Raw genomic sequence first — 26,057 nt, 5'->3', positions numbered from 1 at the left:
ATATGCTTACTCACTAACTCCTCACAGCAGTTCTGTGAGAAAGTACTGTTGTTTTACCGAAGTGAAAACTGAACCACAGAGAGGTCAAGCAATTTTCCCAAGATCACACCACTAGTAAATTGTGGAAATGGAATTCAAACACACAAAGCCTAGAATATATGAGATTCACCATGCAACTGCTGCCTCTCAAAACTCAAAACAACAACAACAACAAAAAACCTCAATCAAGTATTTAGTTAGACTTAAAAGAGAGCTTTGTAGTGGGGATGGGTAATAGGGATTGAACCCAGGGGTACTCTACCAGGGAGCTACATTCCAGCCCTTTTTATTTTGAAATAGGGTCACACTAAGTTACTGAGACTGGCTTCAAACTTGTGATCCTCCTGCCTCAGTCTCCCAAGTAGTTGGGATTACAGGCATGCACATCCATCTGAAACAGAAATTCTCAATGATAATGACTATAACAAGGTGGTTCCAAAGAAAGCTCTGTATATCCCACATCACAAGAGCTTTGAAGATAGATCCAGGGGCCACAAACTGATGACCCGAAGGACAAATGTGCCCTCAGATAATGTTTTGCTTAACATAAGGTTTGCTTATGGTTTTTTATTTTTGTTGCTTGGTACTAGGGATTGAACCTAGGGCCATGTGCATGCTAAGTACATGCTCTACTACTGAGCTACAACCCCAGCCTGTTTGTTTGGAGCATACACGTATGTCATTAGTACTTTCCTGTACTCTTTGTGATTCACACATTTCTAGGCTGGCTCCCATAAGAATCTAGGTTTATTAATCTTGAAAAATACAAGTTTTGTACTGTTTAAGAATTTACCTACAAGAAGCAGAATGACCTCTGACTCAAGTGCTCTGATTCTAACACTTTAAAGAACACTGCTATGATTTCGTAAGTGTTCCCAAAGACCCATGTGTTGAATACTTGGTCACCAGCCTATAGTTATTAGGTAGTGGAACGTTAAGAGGTGGGGCGTAGTGGAAGGAAGTTAGGTCACTGGGGGCATGTCCTTGAAGGGATATTGGGACCCTGGTTCCTTTTTTTCTTTTTTTTGTTCTAAGCCACCATGATGTGAACAGGCCTCCTCCACTGTTTGCTCCTGGTTGGCCTATTGGTTTGGGGCTATAAACTGAAACCTCTGAAACTCTGAGTCAAAATAAACCTTTCCTCTTTTTAAATTGATTAACTTGGATATTCTGTTACAGTGACAGTAACAAACATAAACTGACTGACACAAACATAAACCCTGTGGCTTATAAGAAAATGTTCTTGGTCTTGGAAGATCTACACTTGAACATTTCAGGAACCAGAATGTCTACAATTTACTCTCCAACAGTCCAGCAAAATGATGGTAATAATGATGATAAAATATATAAGTATTGAATCTAGGTGAAAGCATGCAGTTCAGTATACCTTTCTTACAATTCATTAGTTTGAAATTTTTTAAATAGAAATCTTTTTCTAAAAACAAAGGAAAATCACACTTTATTCTTAGCAATCAAAACCAAAGTGATGTTATAACAAAAATCTTCCTGGAATAAACTATAAAATAATTTGCTCTTTTGCATTATATAAAATATATCACTTTGGCTTATTAAAGATGTCTTAATCCTGTTTCAATTATTAATTTCAATATTTAATATGTAATTAAAACATTAATAGCAGCATTTTTATTCTTTACTTCAGAACTGAAAATCAAAAACTTGGCAACACTGGATAGATCTAAAATACTTTATAATGGAGTAAAAGTTGAGATGAGGCTGGATACAAGTCTAGCATTTCTTGCAGACAGAAGTACATAGAAAAGTCTTGTGCAGTGGTACATGCCTGTAATCCTGGCAGCTCAGGAGGCTGAGGCAGGAGGATCATGAGTTCAAAGTCAGCCTCAGCAAAAGCGAGGCACTAAGCTACTCAGTGAGACCCTGTCTCTAAATAAAATACAAAATAGAGCTGGAGATGTGGCTCAGTGGTTGAGTGCCTGAATTCAATTCCCAGTACCTTACCCCTGCCCAAAAAAACAAACAAAAAAATGTACATAGAAAAGATGGAGCCACTTTCTTCCCTGTATAAACACTAATGAAGGTAGCACTGTGAACTGTTACCTGCTGCTATATAATAAGAGCTGGTTTTGTGTTTGGTTTTTTTGGAGCATGGGTCTCAGGTCATCAGAAGTAGAAATGCCAAGTTCTCTGAGGATCAACAGCAGTTCCCAGTTGAACTGGTCAGACTGACCTCTGGCCCAAGAAGGCAGCTTACCAGGCAAGTACCTTTAGGCAACCAGCTGATTGCACCACTCAATAAAAGCAGGGTAGAGGGTGGCTGAGAAGAAAAAACTATAAGGGCAAATGAAGTAGGGGCAGGGAGGCAATGTTTAAACTCTAATAGTCCCTTATTCTCGAATGTTTGTTTCTTCAAATAATAATGAAGTGAAATGAATTTATTTCAAGAAGACTCTAAAGAGTTGGGGGTGAAGTTCAATGGTAGAGGACCTGCTTGGTGTTTTCAAGGCTCTGGACTCCATCCCCAGCCATGGAACTCCCAAGTTCCTGAGTCCTTGAGATGAGAGTAAAGGGTAATTATAGTGGAAACAAAGATGACTCAGAGCTTCCCTTGTTTGTTCTCTCATGTCCTGAAATATAAGGCTAGAGGCAAGGAAAAACAAATGATCCTCTGAGCCACTCTCACATCAAAATTCAGGTGCCAAGAACATGGAAACAAAGTCAAAGGGACCAGGTGGGCCCTGAAGAACTCCAGATGGAATTTGGATGAGTTGGGATGCTGGCCACTGTAGAGGAAATCAGTGTTCACAGTTCAGCCTTAGGAGTAGTAAGGCTCCTAGAGGTGAGCTAAGGAAAAAAGAGAAAGGCAAGAAACAACAGCAGTCAGAAGAAGTTCAGGCCACTAGTTATAAAAAAGAGAGGTTTGCAAAGGGAGAAAACTGGAAAGGAAAATGTTGAAAGAGATGAAAATGTAGTTTCAGGAGACAGGGAATAGAAATGTCAATGCTTAATGATGAAAGTTCTAAAAGAAAGAAGTTCAGGGGCTGAGGGTATAGCTCAGTGGCAGAAAGCCTGCCTAGTATGCACAAGATTCTAGGTTCAATCTTCAGCACACGCACACAAAAAGAAGTTCAGAAATAAGAAGGAAAAATAAGATATTTGACAGGAACTAGAAAGCAAAGGAAAAGTCAGGTATGGTGGTGCATGCCTGTAATCCCAGCGGCTCAGGAGGCTGAGGCAGGAGGATCCTAGGTTCAAAGCCAGCCTCAGAAACTTAGCAAGGCCCTAAGAAACTCAGTGAGGCCATCTCTAAAAATAAAAATTAAAAAAGGGCTGGGGATTTGGGTCAGTAGTTAAGTACCACTGAGTTCAATTCCTGGTACAAAAAAAAAGCAAAGTAAAAATAAAAAAGCAATTCATAGAGTCATGCATAATATTACAGTTGATTTATCTATTTTACTAAGATTTTTCAATCAAGTGAATTTACTGCAAATTATTTTAAAATAAGTTTTTAAGTGATTTTATTATTATGAAAGTATTTTAAAATTCTTAATGTAACCTTTTAAAATAACTATTTTAAAAAATGAAGCCAGTGTAATAAAATAAAATTAAAATAATTTTTAAGTTTAATAATTCCTTCTTTTTTGTCAGGTTTTTAGAAGAGAGTAGAGAAAAATGGCACAAATAAACTCATCTGCAGACAGGAGCATGCTGGTTATTGACTGATTCCTCAAAAGAAAAGGTCCTGACTTGTAGCATTTGTTGATTTTAACAGTGTAAATATGCCTTCCATACCCAATTCCAAGTTACTGACCACCAACTTGAAAGTCACCCAAGATGGCATGTGGTAGAAATGCACAATAACATTCCATTGTAAAATATACCCACCAAGTATACACAACCATACATGACCTCAAGTGCATAAATAAAAGTAAATCATATTAAAGTAATCCGGAAATGGTAAATTTTGAGTTTTTATGAACTTTGGGTTTTTTCATTGTTAACAAAACACTTATTTCACATTTTATACAAAATAACCTGAAAAAAATATGGGGCACTTCATGAGTTAGAGTGTCATCACTATATAGGGGACATGCTAATCTTTTCCATATCATTCCATTTTAGTAAAAGTGCTGCCAAAGTGAGCACCTTTGTTTTTAATATATCTCAATTAAGTTTTTATAATTTGAAAAATATAAACTAGTTTTTAACAATGGCTTGGAGAATTCCTGAAAATTTAACACTCAGCTTTTGTGAGCTGGTACAAGTCAGCATGATTTGGCTCCAGCGCACCACTGATACTATGTGTTAACCACTTCATTCAGACAGTTAAAGTTGTTTCGCCCCCGCTGTCTCTATACAAGTTCACCACCTGAACAACCATAATTGTTAGGTCTAACACACTTAATATTCTACCACAAATACAAAATAGAAATGGAATACAACTCTTTTTGGGGGGAAAAAACTTTTAAAAATTATTTTCCTCCTTTTAAATCAATGTTATAGTATTTTTATAAATTACCAACATGTCAATTTTGATAGGGTTTATGGAGAAAATGAACATCTACTGTCTCATACAAAGTTTTTATTTTTTCAAGTGTTTTTAAATATACATACAGTTCATTTCTTTGATATAGTGTGAAGATGCCATAAATTGATAAGAAGTACAAATTAATACTAAAAGCCTTTATATAGTTAAGTATATGTTTATGCACTTGCACCACACATAGTGTAGTAAACATAAAAGTAAAATTGTTTCATAACAAATGAGTCGCATTAATAGCCCAAAAGTGGCATCATCATTTAAGTTGGATCACTTAAAACACAGCATTTGGATCACTTAAAATGTTTGACCCAGTGAAGGCTATTTTTGACACCCAAGGGTGTAGTATCACGTTGCTGACACAAGGTGGAGCCAGTGCCATGAAGCTAGGCTGTGAGTGTTCAGTTAAGGGCAATCTAAGGTCAAAAACATCCGGAAGCAAAGATCTGATTCAGGACATCTGATGCAATCCTCAGGGACAAAAGAATAGGCAAAACATTTTACCTCTATGAAATAGCTGATATATCATGCTAAGAATGATAGAATATTTAAACAATTCAATTTCTAGGAATGAAGCTGAATTTGAAAATGATTTTCATTCATTTAACAAATATTTACTGAACTCTATACTAAGTTCTGAGTAGTATTCACAGTAGAGAACAAAACAAAGACCTTGCACTTGTTTTCTATGAAGCATTTTTCATAGATTAACCTTACTTTGGGTCAATTTTTTTTTTTTTTTTTGGGTGCTGGGGATTGAACCCCGGGCCTTGTGCTTGCAAGGCAAGCATAACCTTACTTTGAAGCTAAATAATGGCAAAATCTATTCAGCAGAACTATTCTAGTCATAAAAGTTCTTTTTTCCAAGGTACCTCTGAAGATCATTAAAAAAATACACATACACACATATATTTCCCCAAAGTCTTTTGGTCCTAACTTATTGCAATGCTATTTCTTATATACTCTTATATATTCTTATGTGCTAGAGTTCATAGTCCTCAAACACAGAACTCTGGAATTCCCATACATCACAGAAAGAAAAAATAAAATTCTATAATATACTAGCCATTGCAGAGTGATACAATAATTTAATGGCACAGCTACTTTTACACCTGCAATGGCTCAGGCACTGCCCTACACACTGTGATTACCATGGTACATTAGAAAGATAAGATCTGTGTTATAACCATAGAACTTACAATCAGGTGGGAAAAAGCATGAACATAAAAAAAATGAGCTAATTTTAGGCAGTGATAAATGCTATGAAGAAATCACCACCATCACCCTTATTTTCATAGCTGTTATTAGTTTGCTTGGGCTGCCCTAGCAAAATCACACATCCTAGATGGCCTAAACAAAAGCAACTTACTTCCTCACAACTCTGAAGGTTGGAAGTCTGAGATCAAGGTGTCAGCAGGCTTGGTTTTTTTAAGACCTCTCTGCTTAACTTGCAGAGCGGGCTGCTTTCTCTGTGTCCTCACATGATCATTCCTCTGTACATGACCATCCCTGGTGTCTATGTGTCCAAACTTCCTCTTCTTATATATAAAGAACCAGTCAGATTGGATTGGGATCTACCTTAACAGCATCATTTTAAACTTAATCTCCTCTTTAAAGACCTTATCCTCAAATAAGGTTACATTCGGAGGTACTAGGAATCAAGACTTCAAAACACAAAGGCAAGTACTTCAAAACAGAAGTATAGGTAATTTTTTTTTTTAGTAAGTTCCCAAAAGCACAGCCAAGAAAAGCAGTGATAGATGAATAGAATTATGTCAAACTAAAAAGTTTTCTTTTTGCACCGCAAAAGAAAAAAACCAAAACAGAGTGAAGAGACAACCAGCAGATTGGAAGAAAATATTGCAAACTTTATATATCTGATTAGGGATTAACAGCTAGAAAATATGATGAACTGAACAATAACAAAAAAATTAGTTTTTAAAATAGTCATGATCTGACAGACATTTCTCAAAAGAAGATATACAAACATCCTACAAGTATATGAAAAAATGCTCACTATCATACTACTCATTAGGGAAATGAGAATCAGAACTACAATGAACTGGCTGGGGAGATAGCTCAGTTGGTAGAGTGCTTGCCTTGTAACACAAGGCCCTGGGTTCAATCCCCAGTCCCACAAAAAAACTACAATGAGATATCAATTCACTCCAGTCAGAATGACTTTTATCATAAAAGCAAAAGTAACAAATGTTGAAGGGGGGATCTTTATATGCTAGTGATGAGAATGTAAATTAATATGACCATTATGGAGAACAGTAGTTCCTTTAAAAACTAAAAATAGAACTACTAAGTGATCCAACTATCCCACTTGTGGGAATATATCCAAAGGAAGTGAAATCAGCAGATAAAAAAGATACCTGCACACCCATGTTTATTGCAGCACTATTTATAATAGCCAACACTTGGAATCAACTGAGTTGTCTATCAGCAGATGAATGGACAAATAAAATGTGCACAATGGAGTGTCAGTCAGCAATACAAAAGGATGAAACCCTGTCATTTGCAGCAAAATGGATGAAACTGAAGGAAAGTGAAATAAGCCAGACAAAAAAAGAAAAATACTGCATATTTCAACTTATATGTGGAAGCTAAAAAAAAAAAAAAAAAGTTTATCTTATAGAAGAAGAGAGTATAGTAATTGCTAAAGGACGGGAAGAGAAGAGAAGGGAAGGGTGTTAGAGGGAAATGGGATATCAGGTACCAAATACAGTTACATAAGAGGAATAAGTCCTAGTGTTTTATAACATAGTAGGGGGACTGTTTATAACAACATATTATATGTTTTATAAAGATCTAGGAAGAAAGGAGTTTGAAGGCTCCAAACACGAAGAAAAGATAAATGGTTAATGAGATGGAAATGTTAATCATTTGGATTTGATCAATAATACATCTACCAAGTTATCACACTATCCCCATAAGTATGTATAATCATTAGTATTTTACAGTGCTGGAGATTGAACTCAGGTGCACTCTACCACTGGCCTACATTCCCAACCCTTTTTTTTTTTTTTTATTTTAAGACAGGGTATCACTAAATTGCAGAGACTCACTTCAAACCTGTGATCCTTTTACCTCGGATTCTCAAGTAACTGGGATTACAGGCATACACCATCACGCCCAGCAAATATGTACAATATTATGTGGCAATTTAAAAGAAAAAAAAAAGACTTCAAAATATGAATTTGGGAGGGGACACAATTCAGTGTATATCAACAACAATTTCTTATACCTTACTACCACTATGCTTGACTGGCTACCACTCTCTCCTGCCTAGACTATTGCCAATAATCCTCACAATGTTATTCTGTTTCTGCTCTAAACAACTACCTCAATTCATTTTCCTCACAGCAACCAGAATAATCTTTCTAAAATAAACATCACAACATGTAGCTCCCCTGCTTAAAACCCTCCAATGGCTGACCCAACACACTGATCTAAAGTCCTTTTCATGAACTATAATGCTCTACATATGGCCCTGTTAACCTTTTAATTTGGTATTATACCCCTAACTGCATGACAACTACGCTACCCACTTTGCTCTTCTCTAACATTCTGAACTGCTTCCCCTTCATTGAATCTTTATATTAACTCTCCCTCAGTTCTTCATATAGCTGAGCTACACCCCCATTCAACTCAATCTAAGTTTCGGTGAAGGCAGGGTTACTGGGGATCAAGTCCAAGGCCACTGAGCTACATCCCCTGGCTCCTTTTAATCTTTTTTTTTTAATTCGTTTTTATTGTAAACAAATGGGATACATCTTGTTTCTCTGTTTGTACATGAAGTAGAGGCATACTGTTTTTGTAATCATACATTTACCTAGGGTAATAGTTTTTGATTCATTCTGTTATTCTCCCCCTCCCACCTCTCTTATCCCTCTATACAGTCCCTCCTTCCTCCATTCTTGCCCCCCTCTCACCCCCCATTATGTGTCATCATTCGCTTATCAGTGAGATCATTCATCCTTTAGTTTTTTGAGATTGGCTTATCTCACTTAGCATGATATTCTCCAATTTCATCCATTTGCCTGCAAATGCTATAAATTTATTATTTTTATGGCTGAGTAATATTCCATTGTATATATATAGATATAGATATAGATATAGATATATATCACAGTTTCTTTATCCATTCATCCATTGAAGGGCATCTAGGTTGGTTCCACAATCTGGCTATTATGAATTGAGCAGCTATGAACATTGATGTAGTTGTATCTCTGTAGTATGCTGATTTTAAGTTCTTTGGGTATAGGCCAAGGAGTGGGATAGCTCCTTGGGTCAAATGTGGTTCCATTCCAAGTTTTCTAAGGAATCTCCACACTGCTTTCCAGAGCAGCTGCACTAATTTGCAGCCCCACCAGCAATGTATGAGTGTACCTTTTTCCCCACATCCTCGCCAACACCTATTGTTGCCAGTATTCTTGATAATCGCCATTCTAATTGGGGTGAGATGGAATCTTAGGGTGGTTTTGATTTGCATTTCTCATATTACTAAAGATGTTGAATATTTTTTCATATATCTATTGATTGCTTGTAGATCTTCTTCTGTGAAGTGTCTGTTCATTTCCTTAGCCCATTTGTTGGATTTCCATATCCTACTGTGCTGTAGGATAACTGTGGTTGACAATAGAATACTTCAAAATAACTAGCAGAGAGGATTTTAAATGTTTATCATTTTTAAATAAATGATAAATTTCAGAGATGACAGATATACCAATTGCCCAGATCTTATCATTACAAATTGTGTACATGTACCAAAATGCCAGTGTGCCCCATAAATATGTACAATTACTATGTCATTTAAAAATAAAAACATATTTCCAATGTAAAAATAAATATTTATTGAATAACAAGTGACATTGTTAAATACTTTATAGATTGAATAATACCTTTCAATTGAAAAGCACTTTCATAAACATTCATTCAATTCTTGTAATCTATATTATACTCCCCATTTTAAATAAGGAAACTAGAACTTGAGAAGTTGTTTGACTTAACCTGCTCGTAACAAAGCAAGTGTAGAGAAAAATCAGCATTAGTCTCTGTCCTCTCACTCCTAAGATTCTGTCTCTCAGCATTTTTTTGCAATATCATTCTTCTTAAATCAAATCATGGTGGTTAGTGTGACAATGGGGTTAAAGTAGCAGCACAGAAAAAGCTTCAGACACAGTCTAGCCCACTTTGCTTTTTGCACGTTTCAGAGATGCTTTGGTCATAACAAGGGCTTAATCGATGTTTACTGAATTAATTGGCTAAACCATGTATATGGCAAAAGGCCTAAATAATTCCAAATTCAACACTGTCAAATGGCTGCCCACTGTCTAAACAAAACAAAAACAAGTCCACTGTCCTGAAGTTTTCTTTTGAAAATAACACTTGAAACACCATTTGGACAACACTATAGTAGTAACTGTCACAGACAAGATGGACCAACGGAAGATGAACCTGTGAGCAAACAGGATAGTTGCATAGTCTCAAAGTTATCTTCCCCAAGATATTTACTAAATACAAAGGGATATTTCAGTAATTTTATAAATTAAAAACTTTATAGTAGAGGAACCTGACAGTCACTACCTCACCAAATGATCAAAGTTAATATCATCAGTAATAAGACATACCAATATCATGTATCCTCTTCACAGTTGCTGAGAAGGGTATAAACACTCTTTTGTGGTTTTCTTCCCAAAAATACATAATTTCAATCTAATAATGAGATATCAAGGAACATTCTACAAAATAACTGAGACTTCAAAATATCAAGGTCATGAAAGACAAAAAGAATGAGGAACTGTCACAGTTTGGAGAACCAAAGAGACAACTAAATGTAACACAGGAATTTGCATTGGATCCCAGAAGAGAGAAGGATGTTAGTTTAAAAAGGTGGAAAGTCCAACAAGACCTATAGTACAGTTCATGGTTTTGATAACTGTACTCAGGGGAAGTTAAGTAAAGTATCCTTTATTTTACTATATGGGGATTCTAGGTACTTTTTTTTTGCATTTCTGTAACTCTAAAATTATTTCAAAATAAAATGCTTTTAAAAGCACTGAAAAAACTGAATTTTAAACAATGGCAAGGGGCTGGGGGTTGTAGCTCAGTGGTAAAGCACTTGCCTAGCATATGTGAGGCACTGTGTTCAATCCTCAGCACCACATAAATGAAACAAAGGTATTATGTCCATCTACAAGTATAGAAAAATTATTTTAAAAATAAATAATTAATAAAACAATGGCATTTTATTAGGGCTGGATTGTAGCTGAGTGAGAGAGCATTTGCCTAGCATGTGTGAGGCTGAGTTCAATCCTCAGTACAAACAAACAAACACAAAGTTATACTAAATTCCATTTTTCCTTGTGATCCAGTAATGGAAATTTCTGGTTAACCTGATATTTTTAAGAGTTGCCACTTTTATATATTTAGGGATATTGACCATTGGCAATTTAAGATTTTTCTCAAGTTGTCATTTGTCTCTTGATTTTTTTTTTTTTTTTATATTTTTGGTTTAGTTGTAGGTGGACACAGTATCTTTTCTTTTTCATGTGGTGCTGAGGATCGAACCCAGGGCCTCACACATGCTAGGTGAACGCTCTACCACAACCCCAGCCCCTTGATTTTTTTTTTTAATGCAGTTTTGGGGACAGGGTTTGCAATTTTTTTACACGCCTGAATTTAAAAATTTTTTCCTTCTGGATTTTATAAAAGAATTTACCCATATTTTTAAAAACACTTTTAAGACGCTGTTTTACATCTAGATATCTGATGCACATAGACTTTATCTTGGTATGCAGCTTGAAGTACAGATCCGATTTTGTATTTTTCCAAATAACTATTCAGTTAAATCTATCTGTTCCCCACTTCCTGGGTACATATGAACATATGAACATATGAATTTGAGGCTATTTCTGGATTTTTCTATTCTATTTCACTGATCTGTTAATGTCACACTCTTAACTATAGAGGATTTATATGTTTTACTATCAAATGAAGCTAAATTCATTCCCTTGCTCTTTATCAGTTTTCTTAGCTACTCTGGCTTATTTGCTTTTTCATATGAACATTAAAATTCTCTTGTCAAGTTCCAGAAAAGATACGTTGGTATTTTAATTAAATTTGTGTTAAAGTTATATGTTAATTTAGGAATACTTGATACCTTTATTATTTCAAGTCTTCTTATCCAAAAAATATGGATTCTTTCCATTTGTTCAAGTATATTTTTAATGTTTTAGAGCTTCCTAAAATAGCATTTGTATAATTTTTTAAATATTTTTGTCTATAAACTAGCTTTTTGTTGTTATTGTAAATAGGTCTTATTTAACTGAGAACTCTTTGTAGAGTTGAAGGCATCTTATTTCTGCATATTAATTTTATTAATTATTACTTTACTAAATTTTCTTTTTCTTTCTGTGAAGCTGTTCTATTGACTCTTTTTGGTTTTCTTTTTTTTTTTTTTTTTTTTTTTGGTGGTGCTGGGGATCGAACCCAGGGCCTTGTACATGCTAGGCAAGCACTCTACCAACTGACCTATATCCCCAGCCCCCACAGTGTTGTTGTTTTTATTTTTCCATTTTCTCCCGACGGGCCAGAGATTAGAACCGAGGTCCTTGTACATGCTAGGCAAGCACTCTTCAACACGACCTATTTCTTCAGCTCCTGGTTTTCTAAATATTTTATCATACATCTGCAAATACAAATAGTTCTTCTTTCTTCTACATTTTACCATTTCATGCCCCATATCTATTTCTGTGTTATCACTTGTCTTATTGTGTTGGCTAATGCCTCTTCTTAATCTTAAGTAACAATGGCAAATGTAGATATTCTTATCTTATTCTTAATTTTATCAGAAAAAACTTCTTATGCCTCCTCATTAAGCAAGAAACCGGATTTCATGCTACAGAATTATTTCCTCAGTCTCTACTTAATCAAGTCTTTAAAATTATGAATGTGTGGGCTGGGGTATAGCTCTGTGGTAGCGCACTTGCCTCGCATGTGTGAGGAGGCACTGGGTTTGTTTTTCGGCACCACAAAATAAGTAAAAAAGACACTGTGTCCATCGCATGTGTGAGGAGGCACTGGGTTTGATTTTCAGCACCACAAAATAAGTAAAAAAGACACTGTGTCCATCTACAACTAAAAAAAAATATTAAAAAACCTTATGGGGCTAGGGCTGGGGCTGGGGTTGTGGCTTCAGTGGTAGAGTACTTGCCTCGCATGTGTGGGGCACTGGGTTTAATCATCAGCACCACATAAAAGTAAATAAAATAAAGGTACTGTGTCCATCTATAACTGAAAAAAAATTTTTTTAATTATGAATGGGTGTTTACTTCTGTCAAATTTCTTAGGTACATATAAAGATGATCCTGTGATTTTTCTTGTCACATCTATTAAAACAAATTATATTAAAAAACTTCCAAACATAAAACTACTTTTATATTTCTGGAATGAACTCCAGTTTGCTTTAAAGTGCTAGTGAATTTTATTCTAATAATTTATTTGCAATTTTTGTATGGGTATTAATAATTTAAATTGTTCTGTAGGGTTTTTTTAATGCAATCTTTACTGGGTGTCAACATTAAACTCTCACTTCACAAAAATAATTTGGAAAGTTTTCCTTTTTTCTGAAAGAGATGTAAGTACTGTTAGTATTAAACATCTTAGTATTAATATAATTCTATGAAACCATCTGGATTGAAGCCTTTTGGTGAGAGAGCTCTTTGAAAAGTTGCCTACTGGTTTTATGCAAATTTAGTGTGTGATTTTCTATTTTTACCAAGATCGGTATTTTTTTGCTTTTTTGTCAACTTATTTTTTAAGTACTTAATTCAATGGTTTTTAGTATATTCATAATGTTATACAACCATCACCACTAATTCTAGAACACTTTTATCATCCCATAAAGAAGTTTCATACCTGTTAGCAGTACCTTCCCATTTCTATCTCCCTTTACCACCTCACAACCACTAATCTATTTTCTGTCTCCTTGGATGTGCCTATTCTGGATATTTCATATAAGTGTCATCATACAGCATGTGGCATTTTGTGTCTGGCTTTTTTCTTTCTCTTTTTTTTATTTTTATTTTTTTCTCCAGTTGTCTATCTTATTTTTATTTAAAAATTTTTTTGAAAATTTGTTCTAATTGGTTATATATGACAGTAGAATGCATTTTGACACATGGTACACAAATGGAGCATAACTTCTCATTCCTCTGGCTGTACGTGGTACCGAGTCACACAATGTATTTTAAATTTACATCTCAAAATGATTTGTTTTAAAATTATATCATAATATCACAGCAGAAATAGACTAAATGGAGAATATCAATATCATGCTAAGTGAAATAAGCCAATTCCAAAAAACCAAAGGTAGTATGTGCTTTTTTCATTTACCATATTATTTTTAAGATTCATCCATATTGTAGCACTGATCAGAACTTCCTTTCTGTGGCTGAATAATATTCCATTCCATTATATGAATATAACATTTGTTTACTGATTAGCTGACGGACGTTTGAACTGTTTCATTTTTTGACTATTACAAGTAATGCTGCCATAAAGCATTTTTGTACAAGGGTTTTGTTTTTTTTTAATTGTAAACAAATGGGATACATGTTGTTTCTGTTTGTACATGGCGTAAAGGAATACCATTTGTGTAATCATAAATTTACATAGGGTAATGTTGTTTGATTCATTCTGTTATTTTTTCCCTTCCCCTCCACTCCTCCTACTCCTCTTTTCCCTCTATACAGTCCTTCCTTCCTCCATTCTTGCCCCCCTCCCTAACCCTAACTCTAACCCTAACACTAACCCCTCCCACCCCCCATTATGTGTCATCATCCACTTATTAGCGAGATCATTCATCCTTTGGTTTTGTGAGACTGGCTTATCTCACTTAGCATGATATTCTCCAATTTCATCCATTTGCCTGCAAATGTCATAATTTTATCATTCTTTATGGCTGAGTAATATTCCATTGTATATATATACCACATTTTCTTTATCCGTTCATCAATTGAAGGATATCTAGGTTGGTTCCACAATCTGGCTATTGTGAACTGAGCAGCTATGAACATTGATGTGGCTGTATCCCTGTAGTATGCTGATTTTAAGTCCTTTGGGTACAGGCCAAGGAGTGGGATAGCTGGGTCAAATGGTGGTTCCATTCCAAGTTTTCTAAGGAGTCTCCACACTGCTTTCCAGAGTGGCTGCACTAATTTGCAGCCCCACCAGCAATGTATGAGTGTACCTTTCTCCCCACATCCTCGCCAACACCTGTTGTTGCTTGTATTCTTGATAATCGCCATTCTAATTGGGGTGAGATGGAATCTTAGGGTGGTTTTGATTTGCATTTCTCTTATTACTAGAGATGTTGAACATTTTTCCGTATGTTTGTTGATTGCTTGTAGATCTTCTTCTGTGAAGTGTCTATTCATTTCCTTAGCCCATTTGTCGATTGGATTATTTGCATTCTTGGTGTAGAGTTTTTTGAGTTCTTTATAGATTCTGGAGATTAGTGCTCTATCTGAAGTATGATTGGCAAAGACTTTCTCCCACTCTGTAGGCTCTTTCTTCGCATTGCTGATAGTTTCCTTTGCTGAGAGAAAGCTTTTAGTTTGAATCTATCCCAGTTATTGATTCTTGCTTTTATTTCTTGTGCTATGGGAGTCCTGTTGAGGAAGTCTGGTCCTAAGGCGACATGTTGAAGCTCTGGACCTACTTTTTCTTCTATAAGATGCAAGGTCTCTGGTCTGATTCCGAGGTCCTTAATCCATTTTGAGTTTAGTTTCGTGCATGGTGAGAGATATGGGTTTAGTTTCATTCTGTTGCATATGGATTTCCAATTCTCCCAGCACCATTTGTTGAAGAGGCTATCTTTTCTCCATTGCATATTTTTGGCCCCTTTGTCTAGTATGAGAAAATTGTATTTATTTGGGTTTGTGTCCGTGTCCTCTATTCTGTACCATTGATTTACCTTTCTATTTTGGTACTAATACCATGCTGTTTTTGTTACTATTGCTTTGTAGTAGAGTTGAAGATCTGGTATTGCGATACCCCCTGCTTCACTCTTTCTGCCAAGGATTGCTTTAGCTATTCTGGGTTTTTTATTCTTCCAGATGAATTTCATAATTTCTTGCTCTATTTCTGTAAGGTACATCATTGGGATTTTAATTGGAATTGCATTGAATCTGTATAGCACTTTTGGTAGTATAGCCATTTTGACAATATTAATTCTTCCTATCCAAGAACATGGGAGATCTTTCCATCTTCTAAGGTTTTCTTTAATTTCTTTCTTTAGTGTTCTGTAGTTCTCATGTACAAGGGGTTTTTAAACATATTTTTAAATTTCTCTTGCGTATACACTTAAGAATGAAAATGCTAGATCATAATGATAACTTTACATTCAACTATTTGAAGAACTACCAAACTTTTTTCTAAACTAGCTGCATTATTTTATATTCCTACCAATAGCATGAGAGGTTTAATTTCTCCATATCCTCAACATTTATTATTGTTCACTTTTTAAATTATAATCATTGTTGGAACTGGAGGGTATTATCAGTTAATACCTTCCAGTAGCAGAGTATTGCCTAGCATGTATAATGATCTGGATTCAATCACCAGCACCTTGATAAATAAATAAATAAATAATAAGCTACTGGACCTGAAGTAGTATATGTTGTGGTTTTGATTTGCATTACCCTAACAACTAATGATGTTAAATGTGTTTTCAGTCATTAAATATCTTCTTTAGAGAAATGTCTATTCTTTTTGCCCACTTTTTTTTTTTTTAATTTTTTTAGTTGTAGGTGGACACAATACCTTTTATTTTTATGTGGTGTAAGGATTGAACCCAGGGCCTCACACATGCTAGGCAAGTGCTCTACCTCTGAGCCACAACCCCAGTCCTCTTTTTTTGCCCACTTTTTAACTGGGTTATTTATCCTTTTTTTTTGATGAGTTGGAAAAATTCTCATATATTCTGAATATTGAACCCTTATCAGATACCTGATTTGCAGATATTTTCTTCAACTCTGTGGCTAGTCTTTTTACTTTCTTGATAATGTCCTTTGAAACAGAAAAGGTTTTAATTTTGGTGAAATCCAATTTATCTTTTTTTCTCCCTTGATTTGCTTGTGCTTTTAGGTTCTTACAGAAAGAACCATTGCCTAATCTAAAGTCACAAAGATTTTCACCTGTTTTCTTCTAAGAGTATTATAGTTTCAGCTCCTTATGTTGTTCTTTTATCTACATTGAATTAATTTTCATAAATGGTATGCAGTAGGGGTCCAACTTCACTCATTTGCATGTGGATATCCAGTTATCCCAGCACCATTTGTTGAAAAGCCTATTCTTTCTCTATTGAATTTTCTGACCACCTTTGTGGAAGATCAATTGAACATAAACATGAAGAGTCTATTTCTAGACTCCCAATTCTTCTCCATTGATCTACATGTCTAGCTTTATGTTATTATGCAAGTATCACATAGCTTTGATTAATGTAACTCTGAAGTAAATTTTGAAATTGAGTAAGTCCAAATTTGTTCTTCAAGTTCTTTTTCAAGTTTGTTTTGGTTATTCCAAGTCTCTTACAATTCAATATGAATTTCAGAATTAGTTTGTCAGTTTCTGGAAAAAAAAAATGGAGGGGATCCAGAGGTATTGTTCAGTAGTGGAAAGTTGTGTCAAGCATCAATACATTCCTGGGTCCTATCACCAGTAATAGGGGGAAAAAAAAAATCCCTGATGTCTCCCCCCACCCCACCCCCAGGATACTAGGAATTGCACCCAGGAGCACTTACTACTAAGCCACATCACCAGTCCTTTTTATAGTTTATTTTGAGACAGGGTCTCACTAAGTTGCTTAGGGCTTCGCTAAATTGCTGAACTGAACTTGGAACCTTTCTGCCTCAGCCTCTTCAGTCACAGGGATTACAGGTGTGTGCCACCTCACCCAGCAGGTATCTGGGATTTGCACTGAATCTGTTCATCCATTGTGTGTGGGGCGGGAGGGTTGTGTGTGGGGGTACTTCCATCTTAACAATATTAAGTCTTCCATTCCATGTACACAGCTAGGCAAGTGCTCTACCACTGGGCTACAACCCCAGCCCCTAATTCCATATTTATCTCTTCACTAATTTCTCTCTTTTGCTTTCTTTCAGTTTACCCTTTTCCCTTAGCATTTTGAGTTGGATAGTCTACTCATTTTTGTTTGTTTATTTCTTCACGTTTTCAGAGGTATTAAATGAATCTTGATTTGGTTGTATCTCAGATTCTGATGTCATTTCCATTATTGTTACTTTATAGAGGTTTTCAATTTAATTGGCTCAGGATTTCAACTTTGACCTAGAGTTGTTTATTTAATAGATTTTTAAAAACATTTTCCAGGTTGAGGTCTAGATTTGGGTATAGATAAGAAAAATTTCACAGAAAAGGGTGTAAAGTTAAAAGACAGAAGGAGGTACAACTTGGCAGACTTAACAGGCCAAATAGAGGAATAATTGTCCCCAAAAAGGGGACTGAAAAACAGGAATCAGAGAAGTTGGATGAAAACAAAAAGAAATGTCATAGAAAATAAGAGAAGAAACAACTAGTAACCTCATGAAAAATAGCTTGAATAGGAATGGGACGAAAAATAGAAGTCAAGAATTGCGTGTTCAAGAAAGAACAGGCTGAAGGTTGTCAATAAGAGCAAACTCCTTTTTGGGATGCTTACTTTTGATGTGAAAGACAATGAAAGGGTATTAGCTGTGAGTTTTAGTGGGTGGGTGGAAGTTTTGTTATCTTGTTGTTTTATTAATATGGAAGACATTTGTGGGAAGAGATATTTTGAAATAATAATGGAGTCCTTTCTATCCACAACTCTTTACACTCACCCCCCCAACCTAAGCAGCTAAAGCAAATGTGTTCACTGTCTCAGGGAGAGGATAACTCAGAAGATTACAGATATCAGCATGTGTCCCAAGGAACACTCAAGTAACTAAAAGGGTAACTACTTGTGAAGGTGTAGCTAAGGTACTTATGCTCTCCGTGCCTACACCTGTGGAGACATTCTCTGACTGGCTTAAAGTGTGGGTTAGGGAAAATCATTAGGTCTTGTCAAGCTGGAGAACTCTGTGTGCCAGTTCTATGCTTGCCCCCACTCCCAGTGCTGGGAATGAAACCCAGGACCTTTTGTATGCTAGGCAAATACTATGTCACTGAGCTAGATCCCCAGCCCTCTATGTGGCTCTTTTGCATGCAGTTCTGGACTTATCAGGGCTATGGAGTAGCTCTGAGAGGCCACCTTATAGACAATGGTTATACAACTTTTCCCCCAACCTCTAAGATTAAATTTCTTTGAGCAGATTATTAAAAAAAAAGTTTTTTTTGCACCATAACCTTGTGTATACCTGCTATTGGCAGCCCTCGTATTACTTAAGTTTGTCCCTCAAGTCCCTACTCAAGTCCTTTGCTCATATTGTTATATTGGCAGGAGTAGAACAGGGATGGTAATTTGTGTTAGGAGTTCCCCAGGTGATTCTACCATGCACCCAGAATTAGGAAGCACTGCCTTAGCCCACATGCCAATCAATCTCTCATACTACAACCAGTTTTAATTTTTTTTTCATAAAAATCCAAATCATCTTATCACTTGTCTGCCTTTATGGATTTGTACTGCTTATACACTGAAATTCAGGAATGTTAGGGCAACAAACAATATCATTCACCAAATGGCCTCGGACTCATCTTTACACATTCATTTCCTATAACTTCACAAAACTAGTTACCTATCCTCGGTTAATATTATTGGCACTGTCAGGGCTGGGGTTGTGGCTCAATGGTAGAGTGCTTGCCTAGCATATGTGAAGCATTGGGTTCAATTCTCATAAAAATAAATATAAATATCACATAAAAATAAAGATATTGTGTCCATCTACAACTAAAAAATATTTTTAAATATTATTGGCACTGAAAATAGACAAAGAACTCGAATATTAAATACAGTTTATTTTCAGTAAGTTTGTAACTCTTGAGAGACAAAAATATAAGCTTAAAAACATAAGTCCTCTTGGAATAGGGTGAGCAAAGGACAGACGGTCTAAAATGAGCTTTCAGTGGAAGGCTGGAAACTACTACAAAGTGCACTCAGTAGTTTTCAGAGAGAATAGATTTCTCAGAAAATGAGGGCTAGGGACATAGCTCTGTGGTAGAACACTTGCCTGGCATGCACAAGGCCCTGAGGTTTAATATACAGCACCACCAAAAGAAAAATGAAACAGAAGGAAGCTATAGGTTAGAAGCTAGCCAGGATAGCCCCCGTGTCTTTAAATTAACCAAAAGCCTACTTGAATTACAGCACTCACATCCTGGCTTCTGGCCTGGTTTCACTACTACATTATACAGTGGCACCTCTGTAACATGTTTCTAATTCCTTCAAAGAAGAAAATAAGAATTTCCCATTCTACTTGGGACACTACTACTGTACCCTATCTTTTCCCTTCACAGTCACTTGAATAGCATTCACACAAGTCCTATCTTTCTCACCTTCCCCCAGGCAAAGAACAGATTTAGACATCTTGCCATGCTATATATGTAGATGAACTAGATGAAGTTTGTCACCCCCTCTATCTAGAGCACATAGAACACTGAATTATATTGCTACAATTCACTATAGTGAAGATGGAGTACTTGCTCAGTGTACAAGGTGGCACCACTACATACTAATCTCTACATTCCTTCTCCCTTCCTCTTAAATGAATCTGGGTGAAATTTTTTTAACACCTGGACTTTTTTATGCCACTTTGTACAAATATGTCTGATAGCCACAGCTTGTGACGTCTGCAGGAAGCCTTAAAGCGAGATACATCAAGCCATGCTGGATAGGATAGCAAAACAGTGATAGCAATCCTCTGAGGGGTCCCTCCACTGATTAACTTCAGCCTGAGACAGAATTCACCAAGATACTTAGGGGCCCAAGCCCTTCCTTGGATCCCTGTAGAGCAAATTCAAGAATGCAACTATGTGAGGATTATGATCACTGCTATCACCAACTCTAGCCTCCAGTGCCTTAACACAAGAGTCATAGAAGTGGCTTATATTAAATCCAAAATAGGTTTTCTTGATCAGTGGGTGGCTTGCCTCTGGGTAAATCATTAGATGACCAGCTCCTTTCATCTTTTGGTTCCACTGTATTCAGCACAAGGTTTCCAGTGTTGCTCTGCTGTATGTATCAAGCTCTAAGAGGGAAAAGCCTGAAGGACTGCACATGTGAGGTTTCCGTGCAACAGGCCTAGAAGTGACACACTTCACACCTCTACCCACATTCCACTCGCAAAAAACTCAGTTACATGGTCTAGCTCAACCATGATCCCCAGGCCCTCTATCTGGAAGGAAGTCTGGGAATTACAGTGTATCTACAGACCTACAGACCACCCAGTCTCTACCACAGCAAGCACCATGACATAAATCAAGCACTGCCAGGGAAGGCATTGTAAAGAACCAGTAGGTATGCCAGAGTTCCAAATGCTGGTTTAGAAACTGTGTTGGAATGGCATAGTATTAGGCATAAGCTACACTACCAGGATTTGAAAGTATGTATCAAATAGGCACTATGGTCCCTGCCAAATCCAGTCCCTTTCTGATAGTTTCTTGTTGTATAGGTTATTATGTTCTATACAGTTAGATCTGGCTGCCTAGGCACAACTGCTTGAACCAGAAGGCATTACTTAACCAAAATATAGCATCTCTCAATAGTCCTACAAGAGAGAGATCTGTGAGGCTATCACAAGATCTCTGCTCAACAGAGGCAATATCTACTGAAGATTAACGAATAATTACAACATAACTTTTCTTATTTCCTTCTTGGGAATTGTAAAGCAGGACATACAGAGAGGGATACAGATGGAAGAGAGATGAAGGAAGAATAACATGGAGAGAAAAGTCAGTAAGCAGAATTGTAAGGCATCAGAAGCCCTGAGGAAGCAGAAACAAAGGGATAAGAAGAGACACACAGTGGAGTGTAAATCAGTCAGTAGCAAAGAAGAAGAATTTGGGAGAGAGGGAATAGAGGCAGAGTAAAGTCACAAGCATGTTAACTAACTCCAGATGATGTGGGAGTCAGCAGTGACTTGAAACACTAGAGCACCTATATTCCCTTTATGGCAAATGTCATGTATAAGAAGCTTGAGTATCACTGCATTGAGTTTTTCACTATTTATTATCCACATAAGGAATAACTGCTCTTTGTATTGCTTATTTTCCAAATAGATCCTTAGAATAAATAAGCACTAAGAAAACATAAAGATTATTTGGTCCCATGCAAGCTGAAAGAGCAAGACCAACAAAATGATGAAAGGGAGCCAGGTTTCCAAACATGCCTCAGGACATCTGAGTACACAGTAATGCATTTTTGCTTTATGTCCCCTCTACCTTTAAAAATTAATGAAGATAAACTGTTCTCTGTTATGCATTTGCTTTAAATCTTCACATTTAATAGGGCTTACAGTTTCAAGTGAATCCAATATTATATTTCCTATATTAAGGAGAATAGCTTGAGGCTATAGGAAGCAGGAATGTGGAAGACACAGAGGATACGCACCCAGAGGCCCCAGGAAGTACACTCCCTGAGACTACCAATCCTCAGCCTCTGGCTCCCCATTTTTATAGTCATACAACAAAATGTGCCTTGATCTAGACAATTAGTACAATAGTTACCTATAGTTCAGAATCAATCAAGGTTGATCTCCAAAGATATCAAATACAGAAATGGTTTTCTTATCAAAATTGTAGATAAAGTGTCCAAGTGTTATTTTTCTGCCACAACACTAACCTGTTGATCAACTTCAGTCTAAAAAGCCTGAAACATAGCTTCCTGGGGTATCTGAGACCCCATGTGCTTTGTTTTTTTGTTTGTTTTGGTACCAGGGATTGAACCCAGGGGCATTCAACAACTGAGCCACATTCCCAGTCCTTTTCATATTTTTATATTTTGAGACAGAGTCTCACTAAGTTGCTTATGGCCTCACCAAGTTGCTGAGGCTGGCTTTGATCTCCTGCCTCAGCCTCCTAAGCCACTGGGATTACAGGCATGCATCGCCACAACCAGCTCCCATGCCCTTTGTAATGCCCTTTAATACACTAAAACTTAGGTCACTTGTGTACTTACCCTAAGTTTAAACTGTATAGCAGTAACCATCCCAGACCTCTGAATGTTACCAATAAGCCATAAAAATGAACTTCACCATGGGTTTATTTCCACTCCAAGCAAACAGTTGCATAATAAGCAACCAGGAGGCTGGGGTTGTGGCTCAGTGGTACAGCACTTGCCTAGCATGTGTGAGAAACTGGGTTCAGTTCTCCACACCACATATAAATAAAATAAAGGTCCACTGACAACTAAAAAAATATTTAAAAAAAAGTATGAAACCATCTGAGTAAAAAAAAAGGGGAGGGGAATGTGTGTGTGTGTGTGTGTGTGTGTTTATGTGTGCACGCATATGCACATTTCCTTGTAAATGCATAAAATATTTCTAGCGTGATCCTTGGAAATTAGTATTTTGGTTGCTGGTTCTTTGGGGAGAAATTGAGTAGCTGGTGAAGAGAAGTCAGAGGGACTTTCTTTGTACTTTGTTCTCCTCGGGTTTTTAACTATGTGAAAACACTATGTACTCAAAATATTTTTTTAAATATAATCCCTTTTCCTGATTACTCCCTCTATATCCTGTGACTGTTTTAAGTTCCACTACTCTTTTAAATCTTCTTCATCTTTAACAAACCCTTCTTCCCATCTCAGTCAGAAAAAGTTTCTTATTAAGCCAACCACAATCCTGTTCTTAGAACTTAACTATGAAGACTGACATAACCTATCTATCAACAAGAAAAAAAAATCTTCTTTTTTAAGGAAAGAAATTGGACTTACAGAGGCTTGGGAGGCAGAGGCAGGAGGATCACAAGTTCAAAGCCAGCCTCAGCAAGTTAGGACCTAAGCAACTTAGTGAGACTTCATCTCAAAATAAAAAATAAAGAGGGCTGGGGATATAGCTCAGTTGGTAGTGTGCTCATCTTGCAAGCACAAGGCCCTGGGTTCAATCCCCAGCACTGCAAAAATAAAATAAAATAATAAAATAAAAAAGAACTGGGTATGCAGCTCAGTGGTTAAGTATTAAACACACACACACACACACACACACACACAAAAAAAAAAAACAAATTGATTGGACTTACACTATTTTTTTAGCAGTAAAGGGTCAAGGGTCACATTAATAATTTGAGCTGTGTCACAATTATAGCAGTGAATAGTAGGATGATCAGAAAGTAAGATATAGCCAGACAGGGGAATACCCCAAGCCCCAAAAAAGGCTTCTCTGAGTAGATGGAAAGTGCAGTCCTTCCATAGGAAGGACTGATTTATAGACACATTCCAAACATTCCAAGGACGGGGCAGGGATAGACATGAGTGGAAGCTATAGATAATTTCAAATTCAAGGGCTAAAAGGCACAACCAATCAGAATGTCTCAGGTGACCAATGAACAAACCACCTTCCAGACACTTAATTACCAGAAAAGTTAGGCAACACTCCAAGACTATCCAACCAATAGGTCCTTTTTTTAGACCTAATTAGCATAAATATTGAGCAATGCCCCTACTCAACAGCCATATGAGCTCCTAGATAGTACACTTAGGTGGCAACACTCTATTAGGACCTCCTTTCACTGGGTAAGAGTTGCGTTTCTTTTCTTCTTGCTTGAATAAATCTTACTCCTTTGCACTCACCCTCTCTTGTCCATGAGCTCATTCTTGGAACTCACAAGATACGAAACCATGGGGAATCACTGGCAGTCTGTGGTTACCACCAAACACTAGCAGATTCTGCTTGCTGCAGAGCCAAAAGAGCGGTAACAAACAGGTCCTGCCTACTGCAAAGTAACAGCAGAAAATCCAGTTTCAGCAGCATCACATTACAAACAACCCAAATTTCCAAAATTAGGAAATATGTTAAGTTATAGTTGAGTCACACATTGGAATACTTCACGACCATTAAAAATGGTAGAAATTTATAAAACGTCATTCCCATACAAAGCATTCAGGGACAAAGTAAACATTTTAAACAAGAAAGAATTCATGGGAAAACACTCATGAGCACTTTCTGGAAAAAAAAAAAATTAACAAGAGATAACAGGAATACATCAAAGAATATAAGAACAGAAAACAAAACAAAAAATAACAGGAAAATGGTAGCTAGCTGTAATTCCATTAAATATGCAAAAAATACACTAAAAGATTATGTGAAACTTGGACCTGGGGTTGTGGCTCAGTGGTTGAGTGCTTGCCTAGCACGTCTGAGGCACTGGGTTCAATTCTCAGCACCACATATCAAGAAATGAATGAAATAAAGGTCCATCAACAACTAAAAAAAAATTTTTTTAAAGATTATGTGAAACTAAACAAAGCATGAATATTCTACCTTATAAGTGTAAAAATAACAACATATCTAAGATAAGGGTGGGTGGAAGAAATTATGAAAGTGCTAATTTCCTTATCCTTCCAAGCCAAGCACTGACACATTTTATATCTGAAACATAATTTTAAAAACACAAGGTCTACATACAACTTCTTAATGTTTTTTACAATATTTTTTCTGAACTTTAATAAATAACATCTTATGATAAACTCTGAGATCACATAATTTCAATATAAATTTTTTGGTTAATTCAAGTAAATAATTTTTATTTTCAGAAAGCAGGACTATTGTGATCTTATTTTTATATGAATATTGCCTTCCTTCCTTCCATCCTCCCTCCCTCCCTCCCTTCCTTCCTTCCTTCCTTCCTTCATTTAATAAGTAAATACTGGGCACCTACTACATGCCAAACACAGTTCTAGGTGCTGAGATACAGCACTGTACAAAAGAGAAAATCCTACCTTCATGGTAATTATATTCTAGACTTTTTTCTTCCATAATTTTTTTCTTTCCCCCTTGCTTCCCTTCTTCTTCTCTCCTTACTTATTAACTCCTCACACCTTCCATCTATTTATCCTATTACATATGCACAGATACAGAACAACAGCTACCTAATGACAATTATTATTTCAAGAAGTGAGATTTGGGATGATTTTTAAGCCTTAGAGGAGGTTCTTTTTTTTTTAATTACAGTTCATCAACAGGGCTATGATAAGCAACCCAATTTTTTACAAAACAACTGCAAAGTGAAATGGTGAAGAGACAAGGGTAATTGTGAAATATTTCAGAGAAAGTACAGAAAAAAATTTGACAGTCATATAGCCAATACTAAGATTTAACAGATGTTAACATTTTGCCACATGCTTGTTCAGAATTTTTCCTCTAATAAGAAAACACTACAGAAACTGTGGAGGAGTCCCATTCCACATCCCTTCTCTCTCCATCTTCAGATGCAACCACCATTTTGAGGAGTCAATGTTTATAATTCCCATGAATGTCTTCATATTCATAAACAATATACACAATTATTTTGTGTTTAAAATTCACAT

The 26,057-nt window shown here is 36.3% G+C and overlaps 1 protein-coding gene and 1 non-coding gene across 3 annotated transcripts in view; both read right to left on the bottom strand.

Moving 5' to 3' along the window:
* The window catches only part of Efcab2 (EF-hand calcium binding domain 2), a 114,421-nt gene that overhangs the window by 40,103 nt on the left and 48,261 nt on the right, over positions 1-26,057 (bottom strand). The gene's annotated exons all lie outside the window — the stretch shown is intronic.
* On the bottom strand, positions 4,056-4,161 carry LOC124962541 (U6 spliceosomal RNA). Its single transcript, XR_007104545.1, has one exon. It is a non-coding gene; the product is annotated as a U6 spliceosomal RNA (small nuclear RNA).

Source organism: Sciurus carolinensis, chromosome 12, assembly GCF_902686445.1.
Source record: "Sciurus carolinensis chromosome 12, mSciCar1.2, whole genome shotgun sequence".
Taxonomy (NCBI): Eukaryota; Metazoa; Chordata; class Mammalia; order Rodentia; family Sciuridae; genus Sciurus; species Sciurus carolinensis.
The sequence above is the reverse complement of the archived record's forward strand: the minus strand, read 5'-3'. Positions and strand labels throughout refer to the sequence as shown.